The sequence below is a fragment of the Notamacropus eugenii genome, chromosome X, assembly GCF_028372415.1.
Source record: "Notamacropus eugenii isolate mMacEug1 chromosome X, mMacEug1.pri_v2, whole genome shotgun sequence".
Classification (NCBI taxonomy): Eukaryota; Metazoa; Chordata; class Mammalia; order Diprotodontia; family Macropodidae; genus Notamacropus; species Notamacropus eugenii.
In genome coordinates this window covers 61,609,695-61,627,861 of record NC_092879.1, presented here as the reverse complement: position 1 = coordinate 61,627,861, position 18,167 = coordinate 61,609,695, and the positions used below count along the sequence as shown (strand labels likewise).

Sequence of the window (18,167 nt, the reverse complement as noted above, 5' to 3'; positions counted from 1 at the left end):
GAATAATAATAACTAACATACTAAGTACTTATTTTCTCGTTTGATCTTCACAACGGCCCTGGGAGGTAGGTGCTATGATGAGCCCCATTTAACAACTGAGGAAACTGAGGTACACAGAGATTAACTGACTTGCCTGAGATCACACAGCTAGTAACTGAGGTAGAATTTGAACTCAAGTTTTCCTGACTGAAGGTCTGGCACTCCATCTACTGTGCCACCTAGCTGCAGGAGAGAATAAAGGGAAATGTCAAGGGATTTTGAGCAATAGTAAAATGGAGCAAATGACCTCTAATGATCCATTAAGTAAAATTAAGAAGTAATGTGTCTTTCCTTTTAGTTTTTTAAGGAATTCTTGATATATTTTAAAGATTCCAAAGTCACCCAAAACTTCCATCTTAATATACAGTTAGCTTGTAGACTTGTACTTAAAGATTGATTCAATCTAAAAGGTAACATAAAGATATTTGGGTGTTTCTTTTAATTTAAAAAATCACTGCAAATTTGTATTTAATTGTGTATATTTTTCCCAGCAGAAAACCAAATTTGAGCTAATGCTAGTAAAAGGGGAAACATCTATTAGCAAATCCATTAATCAAGGCCCTGATTACATTTCTATTGTCAACTATAATCATGTGTTTGAAACAAGGCCCCATCAGTTTATTATAGTCATTACTGCCTCTCAGTAACAGATAATGTATTTGAATTTCCACAAGTCTGTGTGAACCATATAAGTAAAATATTCCGTTATAGGGGCCCAGACCACCTCAATATTTTCATATTATGAAATTGTCATCAAGACGGGCACTTAAGCTAAGAACTACAAATAGGACCCTAATTGATGAATTTTCCAAAGAGAATGTTAGTGACCATTTAGAAAAAGAAGTGGTGATCACAAACAATCAGCAGGGCCTCCTCAAAAACTGGCCATGTCATACGAACTTCAGCTGCTTTTTTGTCAGGGTTACTAGAACAGCACACTGGAGAAGACTAAAAATTTTTATGAGCTTACTTAGCTTTCTCTAAATATTTTGACAGTCTCTCAGGTAACTTTTTGGACAAGAAGAAGACATAAGAGTTTGATTATAGTACAGGTAAATGACTTTGAAGCTGGTGGAACAATGCTGGTGGACTCAAAACTCAGTTTGAGTGCCACTTCTCTGATCTGCCCTGCTGCTGGTGTCCACCTCATCCCTCATAGGCAGAAATCACTTTGGACATATTATATGTTTATTTTTATGTGTAAATGCTATTTCAAACTTAATTGAATGTAAGCTATGGCAAGGGGCTGATCTGCTTTGTCTTTGCATCCTGGCACCTCCCAAAATTCCAGACATATTATAAGGACAGGGACTAGTCCTGGATTTCATTGAACAGAATTCCCAGATGAGTAAACTCCCTCGCCCAATGAAAGTGAGAAACTTCTCTGCAAGCTCTGGCATTAGAGAGTTGCCTCAAGGATTGAGAGAGGAAGGGATGTGCCAACAGTTAACAAGCCAACGTGAAACAGCAGAGGGGCCCAAAGCCAGATCTCCCTGGATCTGGAACTAGCTCTCTCTAACTGAATGAGGCAATGACCCACAAATTACTGCCTGTTCATGATCTATTGAACATTGTTATCAGTGCCTTAGATAAAGGTATAAGTGGTATGCTTTTCAGATATATAGATGATACATAGATAAGTGAGATAATTAAATGTGGGATGAACGTGTGAGCATCCAAAAAGATGCTAATAGAATATAACTTTGGAACAAATTGGACAAGATGAGTTGTAACAGCGATAAATGAAGTTTTTTCAAATTGTGTTCAAAAAATCAACATCATAAGTGTAAGTTGGGAGAGCTATGGCTAGATGGCAGTTTATCTGAAAAAGATCTCAGAGCTTTAGTGAAGTTATCAATCAATGTACATGTGATGTGACTGCCACGAAAATTAATATCTTGTGTGGTATTAAGAGAAGTATAGGATCTAGGAATAAGTGAGAACCTCTAGGAACATTCTACCTTTTAAGGAAGCCATTTCCACTTTTGGACACCTGACTTCATGTCAGCTTTGGTGGGAATCTGTAGCCTACAGAAAGAAACGCTGAAGGAAGATATGGAAGCTGTCTTCAGGTACTAGAAATGCTATATATATGTTTTCTGATTAACTGTTAGCTGTCATATAAAAAACATGGAGGAAGGGTTCTGCCCAGTCCCAAGGAGCAGAACAAGGAACAATGGTTGGAAGTTACAAAGAGACTGATGAAGGCTTGATATCATGGAAAAACTTCCTAAGAACTGAGCTACTCAAAACTGGAATTGGCTGCCGTGGGAGGTACTGTGTCACTTCTCAATGGGAGTCTCTAAGCAAAGACTGGATCCCTACTTACTGAATGTATTGGAAAAGAGATTCTCTTTCAAATATGGGTTAGACTATAGGGTCTCTGGAGTACCTTCCAACTCTGAAATCCTCTTATTCTATGAATTCTGTAGACTGGAACTGTTCTCAGGGTCCACGCTGTGAGACTACCTTCTTTACAGGTGAAACCACCTTAAAACAGTCATCTTGGTACTTATAGGCATGAACTTCCCTGAATGAAAACTGAGATTTAATAAACAAAGTCTTCTTTGTCATGAATGAGTTTTCTGTTTATGGACATTAGTCAAAGCTGGAGCTTTTGCCATAAAATAAATACAGCTTAGGCAGCCAAGTGGATGGTATGGTGGATAACTCTATTGGCAGGAAGATCAGAGTTCAAATTCTGCCTCAGACACTTACTAGCTGTGTAACCCTGGGCAAGTCATTTAACCTTTGCTTACCTCAGTTTCTTCAACTATAAAATAGCGATAATAATAGCACCTACCTCCCAGTATTATTGTGAGGATCAAGTGAAATAAAATGTGTGAAGTATTTTGCAAACCCTAATGGGCCATTTAAATGCTAGCTATTATGACATTACATCAATTCTTCAACCTTCCCATCCCCCAATGTAAATTTCTTGAGTACAGAAACTATTTTTCTATTTGATCTTTGTACCACAAGGTTTCATGCTGACCCACAACCCATAGAACGGCTACAGGGAAGTAACTCACGGTGAATTCTGCACCCAGAGGCCACGGAACATTGGAGAGAGGGAGATTTCTGTTCCAGAGAGACCTGCAAACCTCTCGCGGGGGTCCTTCGTGCTGCGGACTGGGCACCGGGACTGGGAGCTGAGTGCAGCCCTGCCACGGCCGCGGCACCGAGAGGAAAAGATCCGAGCGGGCTTCAGGGACGGGATCTCCAGCGGCCACGCGGGTCCCTCCACCCACAGAGGGACCTGCAAACCTCTCGCAAAAGGTCCATTGCGTTGCAGACGCAGAGCCCAGCCCAGACCTGCTGCGGCCGCGGCACCAAGAGATACAGATCCGAGCAGGCTTCAGGGACGGGATCACCAGCGGCCGCACAAGTCCCTCCGCCCACAGGTGACGGGGTCGGTGAGAGAATCTCTTTGGTGGGTTGAGAGGGGAGTGGGGTGCCCCCCGTAACTCAGGCCCCTCCCCCCAGGAGGTAGAAGCTGAGAGGCGGCTACAGACCGGGGCTCCCCAAGGGGGCAGGAGCCTGGATCCATTGTTGAAGGTCTGTGCACAAATCCCCTGAGGGAACTGAGCCTGAGAGGCGGCCCTGCCCCAACCTGACCATCTGAACTTAATCTCACACTGAATAGCAGCCCTGCCCCTGCCAAAAGCCCTAAGGCTGGAAGCAGCATTTGAATCTCAGACCCCAAACACTGGCTGGGAGGATTAGGAGGCGAGGTGGGTGTGAGGAGAATATTCAGAGGTCAAGTCACTGGCTGTGAAAATGCCCAGAAAAGGGAAAAGAAATAAGACTATAGAAGGTTACTTTCTTGGGGAACAGGCATTTCCTCCCTTCCTTTCTGATGAGGAAGAACAATGCTTACCATCAGGCAAAGACACAGAAATCAAGGCTTCTGTGCCCCAGCCCACCCAATGGGCTCAGGCCATGGAAGACCTCAAAAAGAATTTTGAAAATCAAGTTAGAGAGGTGGAGGAAAAACTGGGAAGAGAAATGAGAGAGATGAAAGAAAAGCATGAAAAGAAGATCAGCTCCCTGCTAAAGGAGAACCAAAAAAATGTTGAAGAAATTAACACCTTGAAAACTAGCCTAACTCAATTGGTAAAAGAGGCTCAAAAAGCCAATGAGGAGAAGAATGCTTTCAAAAGCAGAATTAGCCAAATGGAAAAGGAGATTCAAAAGTTCACTGAAGAAAATAGTTCTTTCAAAATTAGAATGGCACAGATGGAGGCTAATGACTTTATGCAAAACCAAGAAATCACAGAACAAAGCCAGAAGAATGGAAAAATGGAAGATAATGTGAAATATCTCATTGGAAAAACAACAGACCTGGAAAATAGATCCAGGAGAGACAATTTAAAAATTATGGGACTACCTGAAAGCCATGATCAAAAGAAGAGCCTAGACATCATCTTTCATGAAATTATCAAGGAAAACTGCCCTGAGATTCTAGAGCCAGAGGGCAAAATAAATATTCAAGGAATCCACAGAACACCGCCTGAAAGAGATCCAAAAAGAGAAACTCCTAGGAACATTGTGGCCAAATTCCAGAGTTCCCAGGTCAAGGAGAAAATATTGCAAGCAGCTAGAAAGAAACAATTCAAGTATTGTGGAAATACAATCAGGATAACACAAGATCTAGCAGCCTCTACATTAAGGGATTGAAGGGCATGGAATAGGATATTCCAGAAGTCAAAGGAACTAGGACTAAAACCAAGAATCACCTACCCAGCAAAACTGAGTATAATACTTCAGGGGAAAAATTGGTCTTTCAATGAAATAGAGGATTTTCAAGTATTCTTGATGAAAAGACCAGAGCTGAAAAGAAAATTTGACTTTCAAACACAAGAATGAAGAGAACCATGAAAAGGTGAACAGCAAAGAGAAGTCATAAGGGACTTACTAAAGTTGAACTGTTTACATTCCTACATGGAAAGACAATATTTGTAACTCTTGAAACATTTCAGTATCTGGGTACTGGGTGGGATTACACACACACACACATGCACACACACACACATACATAGAGACAGAGTGCACAGAGTGAATTGAAGAGGATGGGATCATATCTTTAAAAAAAATGAAATCAAGCAGTGAGAGAGAAATATATTGGGAGGAGAAAGGGAGAAATGGAATGGGGCAAATTATCTCTCATAAAAGAGGCAAGCAAAAGACTCATTAGTGGAGGGATAAAGAGGGGAGGTGAGAGAAAAACATGAAGTCTACTCTCATCACATTCCACTAAAGGAAAGAATAAAATGCACACTCATTTTGGTAGGAAAACCTATCTCACAATACAGGAAAGTGGGGGATAAGGGGACAAGCAGGGTGGGGGGGATGATAGAAGGGAGGGCATGGGGAGGAGAGTGCAATTCGAGGTCAACACTCATGGGGAGGGATAGGATCAAAAGAGAATAGAAGTAATGGGGGACAGGATAGGATGGAGGGAAATATAGTTAGTCCTATACAACACAAATATTATGGAAGTCATTTGCAAAACTACACAGATTTTGGCCTATATTGAATTGCTTGCCTTCCAAAGGGAAGGGGTGGAGAGGGAGGGAGGTAAAGAAGTTGGAACTCAAAGTGATAGGATCAACTGTCGAGTAATGTTCTTGCCACTAGGAAATAAGAAATACAGGTAAAGGGGTATAGAAAGCTATCTGGCCCTACAGGACAAAAGAGAAGACAGAGACAAGGGCAGAGAGGGATGATAGAAGAGAGAGCAGATTGGTCATAGGGGCAATTAGAATGCTTGGTGTTGGGGGGGAGGGGATAAAAGGGGAGAAAATTTGTAACCCAAAATTTTGTGAAAATGAATGTTAAAAGTTAAATAAATAAATTTAAAAAAAAAAAGGTTTCATGCTTCATAAACGTTGGTTGAACTGAATTTCATTTCATCGAAGTAGGTGTTCCCTCCATCGATGCAGAGTACAACATGTCTGGGTCTATGATATCCCACGGTTTCAGGAGCTGTTACGGCCAAAATGTTCATTAAGTTTTGGTGATGAACCAGTAGATTGTCATGCTGAAGAAATAATACTTGGATTTCTATTTGCTGATGACTTGAAAATATCCTTAACCACTGCTAATAATTTTCCCACAGGTCCAATCAGTCCTAAATTTCTTTCAATGAGAATGGATTCCGTCAGGAACAACATCAAAATAGCAAGCTTTTTCAACTTTTGTGGACATGGTTATTTACATGTCCCTCTTGGAATTTATATTTAAATGTTGGGCACTAAGAAATTGATTTTACAATTTTAGAACTAATCATTTTCTTCAGTTCTCTAAAGAGAGTCCCCACAGCTAATTCATTTTCATACAGCCAGAGAAAAATCTACTTGAAAATGAAATTGCATTGTAATGACCAAAGTCAAGGTGATTTCCAGTAAGTTCATAGATGAACAGCCCAGGCATTTACTTGCCTAAACATTACAGAGATCAGCAGAGGCTTGGCCTTGGGTGGGTTTAATAGTCACTCTGAAATGTCCTCCTTGTAGCTCATGTTAGTCAATTCAAACCCAAATGAGCTGAAGCGATATTTATTAAGCACCCATGTGCAAAGCACTGCACTATATACTAGGGGTTCAAATATTAAATGTAATATAGATCCTTTTCTCAGGAAATTTATACTTTAGTTGGAGAAGATAAGGCATGTATAGAAATATCTATAATACAGATTTGCTTTTGAGAAGTTCAAAGTGCTCCAAGAAACTGAATAAGGGGAAAGTCTCCAGTTTAAGGGTGGAGGAGAGTCAGGGAAAACTTCACTGAGAAATGGGATCTGAGTTGAGTCTTAAAGGAAGGGATGGGTTTCAAAAGGCAAAGATGTAAGTAAGGTGGGGCTAACGAAGTAGGGAAAAATCCATTTCAACCATGGGGAAGAACACAAGGAATGGCACGAAGACAGAAAAGGGCAGGTCAAGCATGGGAACAGTGAAACTATAATGCAGAATATGTGACAAGAAAAAGTGTATGTGACAAAGCACAGAAATTGGTTAGAGCTAGGAGCAAACCTAAATACCCCTGAACTCTATCCTGGGCTCTCTTTTCTTATTTCCCTATGGTGTTTTGTTTGGAGATCTCATGCATTCAAATATCACCTCTGGTCAACTGACTCCCAAAGCTGTATCTAGCCCTAATCTCTCTTGCATCTCTACCTAAAAGTAATACTAGTACCTCAAAATCACCATGTCCAAAATTGAATTAATTATGTTTTCCCTTAAAAGGTTCTCTAAGTTTCTTATGTCTACTGATAGATACCATCCTCTGAGTCACCCAGACTTGAAACCTAGAAATCTTTGACTCTTATCTCCCTTTTACCAATCCCTACCTATTCCAATCATTCCTCAAGTCAATTCTACTGCCACATCATGGCATAGGCTCATGTGACCTTCAAGGTCCTCAAGTGTGGCCGTTTGACTAAATTCAAACTTCACAGAACAAACCCTCTTAATAAAAGGATTTATTCTGTAAAACTTGGACTCAGTCAAAAGGCTGTACTGAGGACCTAGAAGGCCACATGTGGCCTCAAGGCCACAGGTTCCCCACTCCTGGAGACAGTATGCTGAGCTGGGAGTTAAGAAGACCTGGGGTCAAATGCCATCTCTTATCCTCACTAGCTCTGCCAATGTGGGCCAATTACTTTATATCTCTGAACTTCTATTTGATCATCTGTCAAATGGTGATAACAGTCCCTGCAATGTCTACCTCACAGTAGTATGTTCGTCCTTCATTGCCAAAGGAGACCATGCCATCAGAGAAATGATGACATGATTTGGACTTGACTTTGTTTTGAGTGAGGGAGGGCTGTGCAGGTCACCAGCCTCACTTCTCCATAGAATTGCAGTGAGAACCATCTATCCAATTCATCTTCCACAAAGTTACCAAAATAATATTCCTAATCCTAACCACATCCCTCTTCTGCTCAACAATCTTCTGTATCTCTCTACTGCTTCTAAGATAAAACACAAACCTCTCAGCCTAATATTCAAGGGCTTCTCCAAACTGAAGACAATTTTATTTTGCATTACTCCTCTTCAGAAACTACATTACAACCAAATTAGGCTATTAACTACTTCCCAAACTGAATAAGCTGTCTTCAAGCATTCACACAGGCAGCAGGGAAGGTAATGTGGTTTTGAGCCACAAGACCTGGGTTTGAATTTGAGTTCTGACATTATTTGTGTGATTTTGGCCAAGTCACTTAATTTCTCTGGGCCCAGTTTAATCATCTATCAAATGAGGTCATCCCTTAGGGGGGGTACCCTTTCTCCCTGTCCTGTCCCCTTTACCCCTGCCCCTGCTTGGACCCCCAGAACCCACCAGAGCTGCTTCATCATTCATTTATCTTGCATGAGGCAGCTAGGTGGTACAGTGGATAGAGCACCAGTGCAGGAGTCAGAAGGACCTGAGTTCAAATTTCACCTCAGACACTTGACACGCACTACTGTGTGACCTTGGGCAAGTCACTTAACTCCAATTGCCTCATCCTGGGTCATCTCTAGTCATCCTGATGAATATCTTGTCACTGGATTCAGATGGCTCTGGAGGAGAAATGAGGCTGGTAACCTGCACAGCCCCCCCTCACTCAAAAAGAGCAAAGTCAAGTGCAAGTCATGTCATTATTTCTCTGATGGCATGGTCTTCTTCGGCAACAAAGGACAAACGCACACATCTTGCATGAAATGGCAGTTGCCCGTTCCATTCTTTATGGTGAAATGGAGAACCCTGGGACCTTTCTATTTGCCCTAAAGATTCCACACATTGTCATCTGACCTAGTGACTTAACCTAAGGACTTCCCAGCCTTGTTGCCCACCCCACCCTGAACTCATATAACGGTCAGGTCTTTCTATCCCCACCATAGCAGAACTTCCTGTGTTGCCTCCCCCAATTAGAGTGAGAGCTTCTTGAAAGCAGAGATTGTTTCACGTCCACTCTTGGTATCCCCAGCACTTAGCACAGTACTTGGCACATGGTAAGCACTTAAGAAATAAGCACGTCTATTGGTTCAGGTCTTCTCCAGCTCTAAGTCATAAAACGATGATGATTACCATGATAGTAGTAAAAGCAGTTGTATCATGCGAAGGTTTGCTTAATCCTTACAATAACCCTATTAAGTTCCATTATTATCTTCATTTTACAGATGAGGAAAGTGAGGCCAGAATAAATTAAGACACTTGCTCAAGGTCCCAAACTATGGAGTGTGTGAGGCAGTATTTAAACTCAGGTAATCCTGACTCCAAGTCCAACACTCTAATCTTATCTAATGCACCACCTAACGTCCATATGGCCTGTGAATTTAGCATTTATATGGCATCTTAAAGTTTTTAAAGCACTTTACAAAACAATGTCTCATTCTATCCTCACAACAACCCCAGGAAGTTGGTATAATCGTTATCTTCATTTTACAGATAAGGAAACTGAGGCAGACAGAGATTAAGTGACTTGCCCAGGCTCACATAGCTAATACATATCTGAGGCCTGATTGGAAGTCAGGTCTTCTTGACTCCAGGCCAAGCTGCACTATGAAACTATTAAATTCTTAGAATTCTCTTCCTTCAAGGTTCAACTTAGTTCCCATGTCTTTCACGAGGCATTCCCTGATCCACCCCTCCACTCCATCAATGTAAAATGTTGCCACACTCCTCCAATTTTCCTCGAGCACTTTGCCTGGATCTCTCCCTTATGCCTATCATACTTTACATTGTATTATAATTATCTCTGTACATGTTTCATTCCTCCTCCACTCAACTAAATTCCTATAATCCTCCATTTTATCTTTGTATCCCATGGTTCCTTGTGCATCGCAGGACCATAACATGTTTGTTAAATGGAATGGAGTTTTGCTTGGTGCTCCCTTCATCAAGAGCCTTCTGTCTTCTTGAAGGAAATATTAATGCATAAGCTTTTTGCATAGTCTCCTCAACTTTGGGTTTTTTCATGTTTTGATCCTGAGCCACATTTCCAACATTTTTACCACCATCTTCTGTTCCTTTGCATTGAAGTCACTGAGTATCAAGCTATATGTTGATTTCATTTGCAGGATCCTTTCAAGATCTTCATGGAATTTCCTGACTTCTCTACCTTTCCTAACAGATATGGTTATATAAGCTGCACTTATATTCGTATGGTCTATTTGCTTCTGTTTGTCAAGAGCATCATTAAGTAAGGTGACCTGGTATCCCATTAAACATCACCAGTTGCCCTTGCGTGTACTGTGAAAGCAAGTTCACCAGCTCTTTTATTCATGTCTACAAAGAGAGCCTGTGAACCAAGCTTCAAATCAGACACAAATTCTTTTGTCTTCTGGTTTCATATATCAAAAGGATAGCAGTATTAGGTGTGGTTCAGTTTCTCCAATAGTATATTGGCATGCTCGTTGCTGACAAAGACTGCATTTTAGAATACTAACATTTAAATTCATATGTAAGAACAGTTTAAATACTGATTCTTTGTGCCTGTGGTTCCCTCTTCCTCCAGTCGGCCACGGTATTGTTGAAACAAAAGGGGCACAGGTCTGAAGATCATTTTGTATTTTTATCTTTTTCATGGATTATTACGGGCAAGAAATCCATCACCTTGTAGCCAACCCTCTTGCGACAAATCCTTTCACCTTTAGGCAGACACAATCTATCCTGGGCCCATGCTCAAAGTCTTTCCATACTGATAGAAAGGGCCAGAGGCTGGCCGCTGGCATAGCCTTTAATAACCCAGGTCCCCTCCACACATCGATGAGATATCAGAAAGGGATTTTGTGAGGACTGATAAGAATATAATAAGCTTTAAAAGGAATATTTTTTCCTACTGGGTTGAAAATTTTACTTCAGCCTAAACTGTCTATTGTGTGAAAATCACATGCATTAAAAATTAGTACAATTTGTACCAGCAACCCCAGCTGTCTGTGTTATTTCACAGCAACTTGGTTTTATAGAAATCATCCAAAGAAAGTTTGCAATGAATAAATATAGGTCTCATGATGGCCAGAAACCAAAAATTCCTCAGCCATGAGAAGTCAGTTCAAAATCTCCACTTGGTGAATGGAGTCCCAGTCTCACAAAGTGTCTCCAGTATGAATCATGCCCAACTGACAGATGAGGAAAGGGGCCATGCCTGTAATTTCACTGGCACAGAAAGCTTCCAGGGAGGAACTCCATCTACAAATGCAGGTCAACACCATCTCGTCAATGTAGTCAATGAGAAGTTGAGTGACTCGCCTAGAATCGCACATCCAGTACGTGACACAGGTGGGACTCAGCCTTAAGTTCTCCTGACTCCAAGGTCAGCTTACTCTCCACTTCACCATGTCTGTCACAGATAGATGATAAGCCCAAAAAGCAAACAAACAGTAGAAGAAAGGTCAGATGATACTACCTAACAATTGAGACAGGAGAAAAGCTAAAGCCTACCTCCTTCTCCCATCTCCAAATATCAGTTGTACACATTTTCAACCAACTGAAATTTCAGAGGATAGCTACAAGGAAGCAATGTTTGGCTGCTATGGGAATCCCCACCCTGCCAGTGGTCCAGAAGTTCTTGGGTTCACAGTTAATGGAAAAGAATCTATACAAGGCATGTTGTAAAGCCAGGAGGTACAGTACATAGAGTGCGGGGCCTACAATCAGGAAGACCAAAATCCAAATCCGGCCTCAGATACTTACTAGGTGTGTGACCCTGGTCAAGTCACTTCACCTTATTTGCCTCAGGTTCCTCCTCTGTAAAATGAGCTGGAGAAAGAGATGAATGCCAGGATTTTTGCCAAGAAAACCTCAAATGGGGTCACAAAAAGTCAAACAAAAGTGAATAACAAAGCACAGTTTCTAAACTCTTACTTCATGAAGCTAGCACCCTAGACACTTAGAGTTAATATCATCTGACACTCTCACTGAATATTTTAGAAAATTATTCATCAGTCTTATTACAATGACCTGAAAAACCAGTATGATAGATTAGACAGAGCTAGCTACAAAGTCTCATGAAGATTTGGGTGCTGGTCTAACATCTGCCATGTATTAGTTATGTGACTGTGAGTAAGTCACTTAACCTCTCAGTGCTCCAGCCAACTCTCTAAAAGCCTAAGTTAAATATGAGTTCATAATCTGCATAAGCAGAGTGAGTTTTCACACTGGAAGTTACACATATCCATGAAATCACAAGTTTGGATCCAAAGCTACAATGATTTCTTCATTTATTGGCAGTCTTCAGTAAAGCCTAGATAGGATCTTTGTTCTCTCAGTTATGCAGAATATTTTGTTATGTAAAATATGTTCGATGCTAATCCATTTACATATGAAATACTTTATTGTAATTTCCATAATCTGTATGACACTTCTCTCTCACACTGATTTTAAATATAGTCTTAGTTTTGCTTTTGCTGGGGAAATAGTTGAAATCAGAGAGAGGAGATTCATTCAAAACAGTTGTGGTAGTTGTAGCATTAATAGTAAAAATTTACATACCACTTCATATATTGTAAAGTGCTTTCCTCATAACAAACCTAGGAGGTAGATGGAAAGAATTATAATTTCCCTTTTATAGAGAAGAAAACTGAGGCTCAGAGAATTAAGATAAGTCAACAAAGATCATTCAACTAGCCAGTGTCAGAGTCTGAGAATAAGAAGCTGTGTCTGAAAGGACAAATTTACGAATGCAGGAGTAAGAACAAGGACACTATAGGCACACCTTAAAGAGGAAAGGAATCCAGCCCCTAAGTGACAGCGTAACAGATAGGAAGCATAATTTCAGATGCAGCAGGAAGAGAAGCTAAAGGGAAAGCTACATAGTGTAGGGGAGGAAGAGTGGGAGGCATTTTCATCATTAGCACAATGAGAAATTGAATAAGCTCTGATAGAAACCAAACAAGAGGCACGTACCCAAAAGGGACAAAAACACCCAGCCGCAGTGCTCTAGGATGTAGTCACGCAATAGTAGCCAGCCAATAACTGGGAGCTGTTTCCAGCATAACTCGTTAGGAGCCAGTGTGGTGATCATTAAACTAGTCAACTTAGTGCTGGGAAAGGTTAGGTTTTTCTTTCTCCATGGAAAGGGAAAATAGCACCAAAAATGAAGCCAATATAAATGAAAAGAGAAAGAGACAGGATTTTATGTCATTGAATGAGTTAGAACTGTAAATTAAATGAATAGATTGAGAAAAAGCATAGCATGGTGGAAAAAGCACTGGACTTGGGAATCAGATGGCATGAATCTGAAGGCCTAACTCTATCATGTACCATGGCAGGCTGTCTTCCCTGTTCTAAAGTGCCCCATAGAGTAATAATAAGGAAAGATTCTGCCTGACACATAGCCTGGATCATAGGAGGGCAACATATACCTTACGGCTATTTCCCCAGCTCCCAGGAGAATCAGCAGGTTGGGTCCCAAGACGAAAGGTAAAAATCCACTCAAGAGTCTAAGCATAACCCCAAGTTTTCTAAGATTGTTATTCAAGAGTCTCCATTAACAGATGTTTATCTATATGGTAGAATATGAACAACTGATACAAAAAAAGAGTCCCTTCAAAAGTATGGGATATGCCCTCCCACAGCTACACACAAGGTCTGTGGGAAAAAGTAGGCTCAATCTTAGAAAGCACATTTGGCTCTCTAGGCCGCAGTTTCAGGCAGAATGCATGGAGGGGTCTCTAATGTAAATGCTCTTAAGGTCCTATTAGTTCTAGGCCTAGGAACCTGTGAGTGATTACATACTGGTGACTGAAGCTCCCTAGGCCTCTGTTTCTCCTACAGTCACACAGTGGGGTCTGGCTTTAATGCCTTTAACGGCCTTGACATTTTTAATCCTAGGATCTTGTTAGTGATCTTACACTGGGCTATCCAGCTCTCTAGGGACTCAGTTTCCTTTGGAGTCACATAAAGAGTTTGGATTCTGAGGACTCTGAAAGAATTGTCACTTTTTGTCCTTGGACACTTGTGGCTGCACATACAACGGTCATTAGAAAGCTCTTCATTCTGCATGCTGTTATTTTGGTTTTTGATCCCTATCAGTGTGTTCTTTGCTTAGTACATGAAATGCAGAGAAGGCCAGAGGCCAAATTCAAATAACATTTGTGGAGGTCACCCTCAGAGAGAGCTATGTAAGTTACTTTGGGCTTATCAGAATTCTCTAAAAGGCAGTTGAAATAACCCCCTGGAGGTCAGGGATAACCACCATGAGGTCAGGTTAGAGAAGTCAGTACCATAATGCTTTTTGTCTCCAGAATCTCTTTCACAAAAGGATTTCATTATTCCACAAATGAAACTGGTTAGGTAACTTGCTTTCTAAAGGCCAGAAATATATTTGTTTCCAGAAACATCACAGACTATATATATTCATACTACAAATTTAGCAACGATATCACTGCAGATGAGGAAAGAATTTAGGCACAAGTGAATGACTATTTCAAACATTTATTCCTTCTAAGCAAAGAGATATAAGGACAATCTCCTTCCCTTCTCTCCAAAGATGCCCAAACTCCATTTCGTCTCTTACTATGAGCAACTGAATCATTCATTTCTCAATCAAAAACATGAAATCTTTGCAAAACAGGTGACAGAATGGCATAATCTAGCTTACTTTTGACTGCTTAGTTTACTTGATTGTAATAATCTAAGAACAGAAGGGTGCATAAAGCTGTGCTGTATGACTGAAAAGAGCATTTAACTAAAGACTCAGAAGAGACAAGTTTGAGTCACCCCTTATGACAACCCTGAGCAAGTCTCTTACCTTGGCCCAGTGAGCTTCTACTTCTGCAAATCAAGCACGTTGGATATGGATTGCACAAAAGAGCTCCCAGAGATCAGGACCTGTTTGCTCTGTGGTTTTGTATGCCCAACACTTGGCATCTAACACTTGTAGATCGTTAGTAACCCTTGGTGATTTCAGGTGGAAAATGATAATAATCAATAATGCCTGTCCTATAGTCTCACAGGTAGGGCTGTTGTGAGACTCTACTTAGATGAAGAATGTCAAGGGCTTTGTAAATTTCAAATGGTATCTCAAAGCACCACAGATTAGTCTAGGAGCTAAGTCTACCTTTGGTCTTATGTTATGGAGCCAAAGCTGTCCCTGGGGCACAGTTAGTCAAAGAGGGAGGGGCACATGGAGCATTCCCTTCCCCTAGGCTAATACCCAAGGGCAAAACCTGGTACAGCTAGGGTGCTGGTAGCCTAGGGCCTGGAGCATAATCAGCACTTAACAAGTCCTGGTTGACTGACTGTTATTGCCACACCAAGAAAGAACCACTAACCCACAGCAGCTTCACTTCTATTTTTCAGCTTCCCTTACCTCCTACCATCTGATCCTTCATGCTAATCAGAGTAGGCATTCTTTCCTCTATTCTCTATTTGATCTTGTCATTCCCAAGAACAGATACACTCCATTAACATGGTGCCTTGTTTATTTTCAAATTCCTAGATAAACAAGGGCCAGGCAGTGTCTCATCAAAGGTCATTAAAAGCAGATGCTATGTAAAGTTCAGTGATCAGTGGAGTCATTTCATAAACATTTTTCATATAAGCTTTTAGCCTGTTGAAGGGGTGGAAGTCTCTCACTAGCATTCAGGCAGAGTCATTAACAAGGTATTCCACATTGGTGGTTTAAGGGAAGCTTTGAAAAAGCCTCGTCTGGATTTGAAAGCTTAACTTCTTGAAACTCCTAAGAGTTAAGTGATACTCCTTTTATAAGGTTTGCTCCACATTTCCCCCACCTGGGCTCTTTTCTCTCCCCCTTCCCCTTTCAGAAGCCCGTGCTAAGTCTATGAGACAGAGATGAAGCCTTCACCTGGATCCACTATAATGTAGAGAGATCCTTTGCACTCTCCAAAATATGCATGAAATTGACTAAAAGAAAGCTTATCTTCTTTCCCATTTCTGAAATATTCTTAGCTGAAAACTAACTAGTATAGATGATCTTTTTACACAGCAGTCTTCTAGTTAATTCAATTTCTAGTTTTCAGGCTACACAAAAACTTTCATATCCTGCTGCAAAGCCTACAGCCTCCTTAGGCTCAGCCTCCAATAAGTTCCCCAACTTGCCCCTTACTTAATGATCTTGTCAAGCTTATCCTAACCAAAGATTTGCTCTGAGAGGAATAGATTTTAACCCAATACTGAATTTCAAATTAACTGAGACCTCAACAAATAAATAAATGCTCTGAGTTATCAAGCTAAAGTCTACTTTCTATTAAAATGAAAAGTACTGAGTAATGAGAATTCCTAGTTGGCTATTTTCAGTTCAAAATGGGAATTCTTTAATTTTGGTCCAGTCAAGAAGAAAATATTCCCATTGAGGGACACCTGCTGTGCCAGTCTTGTTCTTCCAAGGCATGGCACTCTACATAGGAGCACTTATTTTCTTCGAGAAAATATTTCTAATAGAGCATTCTCTCTCTGTCTCTCTGTCTGTCTCTGTCTCTGTCTGTCTCTGTCTCCCTGTCTCCCTCTCTCTCTTTCTCTCTCTCTTCCTCTCTCTCTCTCTCTGTCTCCCTGTCTCTCTCTCTCTCTCTCTCTCTCTCTCTCTTTCTCTCTCTCTCTCTCTCTCTCTCTCGCCTAATATGGAATTACAAGGAAAGTCCTTAGAGTCTAAGGTGAAAGGGGCCTAAGATGTCATTTAACCCAATCCCTTCATTTTACAGAGGAATAAACTTAGGCCCAAAGAAATTAAATGACTTATCCAAGGTCATGCAGGTAGTAATTGGCAAAGTCAGGTCCTCTGATTACAAATCCATCACTCTTCCTTCCACCAAACCCATCCAGAGTCTTCAGACCCTACTCAGGAAAGCAGAAGATACAAATATAAAAAAAGAGAAATCTTTTTTTGGGCAAAACATGGATGAAGAACATCCACATAATGTTTTCTTAAAGCTCCATAAGTCTGTAGAAAAGCAGTGTGTTCGTCCTTCATTGCCGAAGAAGACCATGCCATCAGAGAAATAATGATGTGACTTGCCCTAGACTATGCAGGTCACCAGTCTCACTTTTCCTCCAGAGCCATCTGAATCCAATGACCAGGTATTCATCAGGATGACTGGAGATGACCCAGGATGAGGCAATTGGGGTTAAGTGACTTGCCCAAGGTTGCACAGCTAGTGAGTGTCAAGTGTCTGAAGTGAGATTTGAATTCAGGTCCTCCTGACTCCTACACCGGTGCTCTATCCACTGCACCACCTAGCTGTCCAAGAAAAGCAGCAATAAGTCAGTCAGTGAGTCAGTCAATAAGCATTTAAGTGCTTACTATTTCCAGGCACTGTAAGGCTGGAGATATAAAAAAAAGACAAAAAAAGAAGTCCTTGATCTCAAGGAGCTCACAGTCTAATTCAATACACAACATACAAACAACCATGTACCCAAAAAAGCTGTATACAGGATTCATTTGAAATAATCACCAGCAAGAGCTGGTTTTTCATGCTTCTTTCTACCTTTGTACCTTTCCCCCACCTCCTGCAAAGAAACAAAAACTCAAATTTCCTTCTTATCTGTAGGGGACCATATACTCTTCAATTCTGAAGTCTGTGGAGCAATAACACACTGAGATAGAGTAAAGATCCAAGAAAACATACTGGTTTGAGGCAGAATGAGATATGACCAAAGACCTGGCCTCAGAGGCACAAAGTCCTGAGTTGGTACTGCCTTTGGTGCATACCATGAGTAAGTTTATTTAACCTTTCCATGTACTAAAGTATCACTTCTCTAAGACTGAATTATTCAAAGAGGAACTTCCTCTATAATATTCTAACAACTCTAAGGTGAATCGATCATTTGCAACAGTGAAGAAAGTTTCCACAGCACAGGTTTCCTATGCCAATGAAATTGCAGATCTTACATACATATCTTTATATATACATTTGTATGAAGTTGTATGTTTGCATATATATGTGTGTATATATATATGTATGTCTGCATACATATACATACACTGAGCTAGGTCCAATTAGTGTAAATAATGAATCCCATGAACTAGGTGTGTGTATTTAAATTGCATTTTTTCCCTCATGTCCTCTCGACACCAAACAATGAAGCTGGCTCATGTGTTTTCAGATAGTTAATTGCTTAAAGCAAGAGAAGGACCTGATCTGGTACTATTGCCATTCACCATGTCCCCAGCTACCCAGAAGACC

At 40.8% G+C, this 18,167-nt stretch overlaps 1 long non-coding RNA gene across 1 annotated transcript in view; it reads right to left on the bottom strand.

Moving 5' to 3' along the window:
• The window catches only part of LOC140515570 (uncharacterized), a 109,022-nt gene extending 93,317 nt beyond the window's left edge, over positions 1 to 15,705 (bottom strand). The window contains exon 1 of the long non-coding RNA XR_011971086.1: positions 14,777 to 15,705. This is a non-coding gene — a long non-coding RNA (uncharacterized lncRNA). The remainder of the gene's footprint in view (positions 1 to 14,776) is intronic.
• Positions 15,706 to 18,167: the final 2,462 nt, after the last annotated feature.